Here is a 3,079-nt window from a genome sequence, read left to right as displayed (position 1 = left end):
ACACACACACACACACACACACACACACACACACACACACACACACAGATTCTTATTTATATTTGTTCATATACTCCGGCTCATATAGGAGCCTTTCGGGCAATAACAATCCTGCAATTGTGTGTTGGTTCAACATATGCTCGGTCCAAAGGTCTCCACGCTCATAAACACACACCCACACACACACAAACACACACACAAACACACACACAGGCAGAGTTCAGCGTAAGGCGACGGGGGAAAACAAAAAGGAAATTGCTTCATCTCCAGAAACTCACCGTGGGCCAATAACCACCAATATAAGCGTTGGCTTTACGTTCACACAACGACCCATTTAGCTCTCTGTAAACAAGACTCTGCAAGCAGCGTGGATGCCGACACCACCGTGTGCTTATGTAACAACTACTGCGAACATGTACTGACAAAACAAGCTGTGTGTGTGTGCTTACATCCTCAGTGTGGTGGGATTATGGTTTGTGTGCTGCCGTTTGTGCACAGCTGAATTTACTTTCACTTCTACGCACCGATTCCACATTTGAATGCCTTCTCGACCTCACAATAACTTCATGTCCAACCATGAATATACTTAAATGTTCTTACAACTGACCCCAGTAGTGGTGTGTTAGCGATGCACAACGGGCCATTATCATCTACGCTATGTGTCCATAACAAATGCTAAATAGCAATGACCCCACGTGCTTGTAACAGCTGGTTATGTAACGCAGGGCATTAGAAATGAATGTGTCATGAAGTAATACCACAACAACAGCAGCTAAAGATGATCGTAGGTGAATCTGACTTCGCAATCTATTCACTTTCTGTTCAGTAAACTGCAAAAAATACTTTTTTAAATGGGCATCGATGACCTTAAATTGCTTGTTTTGTCAAACCAACGCACTAAAAATCTAAATATATTCAGTTTAGTGCCACGTAAGACAAAGAAAAGCAGCAGATCCTCACAGCCGAGCTGTTTGGCATTTAGAAATAGTCCACTATCAAAAATAATCACAGATTAGTTTGTGGTAAAATAACATGACTTTTAAGGTATTATTTGTGATATGATGTCACCATTAGTCTGTTTTTATACTTTATCATTGATACTCTGATGTGTTTGTAGTTTTTTAGTATTTCCATAGTATCAGCACTGAGTGAAAACTTGTGTTTATAAAGTAACTTTCAAAATAAAGGTACACTAGAAGCTGATTCCTGTGGCAAATGAGAGAGGATGCAAGTCATGCTGACTGTGGACCATGAGGCGAAACATAGAGCGCGAGCATGTCTGACCAGACAATGGACCTTAAAACAGCTGGAGGCAAGAAACAACAACAACAACAAACCGTCCAGTGTGATAGAAGACACGACCGTTACGGATGGCTGGAAGTTTTACGCACGGAGAGACGAGAGAGTGAACCGGAGGAAGGAGTCCGTAGAGAGGCTGCGATGGCGGACAGTGTGCCCGAAAAACAGCGAGGATGAGACGGGGAGGGGGGTGAGGGGGGAGAGAGAGGCGGTCTGTCTGGGAGGCCAATTTGCCAAATTAAAGCTCCCAAAAAAAAAAATCTGCGTGGCGGACAAAGCTCCGTCTCGCTTTGGGAAATCTCTCCCCTAATTAAAGACAATAAACTTCAACCACAGCGGAGACAAAATAGAGAACAACCACCATCATCACCACCACCACGACCTGGACGCTCTCTCCTCGCCGTGTCCTTGGAGCTCCGTGACGGTGCTGCATGTGTCCGCACACAGCTGGACGGAACAACAGCAGCACACAGAGAGCCAGAAGAGAGGAGACGGTGCCACATCCACGGTGGCACCGTCTCCTCTCTTCTGGCTCTGCAAAGACCACAATCCATGCATTTTATTTTACTTTGAAATAAAGCATAATCCCCATACCCACCGCACGCCACGCGTCGCGGAGTATCCAGAGCCGAGACAACAGGGATTCTTTCAGCGCAAGACAACAATACAAAAAAAAAATGGGGCGCAGCTGGCAGTGCCACCGGATGTCCAATATTAATTGTTAATAACGGTCGATGTCTGCGCACGTGGCTCTCTGCTTCACCGTTCGACGGCTCCGGCAGGTGTATAAAGTCTTTGTTTTTGTTTTTGTTAAATATTAAAGTTGACACGAGGGAAATAAATCACAGGACAAGTTTGGGCTGCTGGTGGTAGCGTCACAGGTTTAGGTTACAAGTTACTCTCGGTGCAACATTTCGGGGTTATTATCATAAATAATAAAAAATAAAAACTGTAAAAGTTTGCGACGGGAGAAAACACACACACACACACACACACACACACACACACACACACACACACAGTGAGCGATTTGAATACACTAGATATACGAAATAATAAGGTAAATATATGCCAAAAAAATAAGTGTATATCGTATAAATGTAAGCAGGCACCCGTATTAAAACATACACATGATGCATATGTTGTTGAATGTTTCCTGTGATTAAGCTTCAGATATAAAGCATTCAAAAACACTTCCCAAATATCAAGTGTGCCCGTGCACGCTGCCTACTGTATCTAAATCCATGTGAAAGAAGCCATTTTTTATCACAGAAGCTCGTTTAAAGACTACACATATATGTCTCTTCTTACGGTGATAACACGACAATGAACTTCACGGGTCGGTAAACTTATAATAAACGCGCATTTGTATTTGTGTGTCGTATACACGCGCAGAACGCCAGCGAGACGGGGCTTTTTTTAAATGATTATTATTTATTTATTTGTTACCTTTTATCTCGTGTCCTCTGATGTCCTCTCTTTTTTGGAGTTAAGGCTCCTCTCCGGACCGGGGTAGTAAAAAATAAATAAAAATGTCGGCCTCTCGGCCTCTCCGGATGATATTATTATCACGCGCACCATCCACAGCAGGCACGAGACGGAGAGCCCCGCGTGGACCAGCAGCGGCCGCTCAGCCACAAAATATCCCGGTTTCACCTCCACAGCCGCGTGCATGCAGGAAGTTAGGTCAGTCCGTCCTACATGGCGGATAAAAGATGGTTGTAAATCCCCCCCTCTCTCTCTCTCTCTCTCTCTCTCTCTCTCTCTCTCTCTCTCTCTC

This window comes from Anarrhichthys ocellatus, unplaced genomic scaffold, assembly GCF_004355925.1.
Source record: "Anarrhichthys ocellatus isolate YVR2014 unplaced genomic scaffold, GSC_Weel_1.0 scaffold126, whole genome shotgun sequence".
NCBI classification, from domain to species: Eukaryota; Metazoa; Chordata; class Actinopteri; order Perciformes; family Anarhichadidae; genus Anarrhichthys; species Anarrhichthys ocellatus.
The sequence above is the reverse complement of the archived record's forward strand: the minus strand, read 5'-3'. Positions refer to the sequence as shown.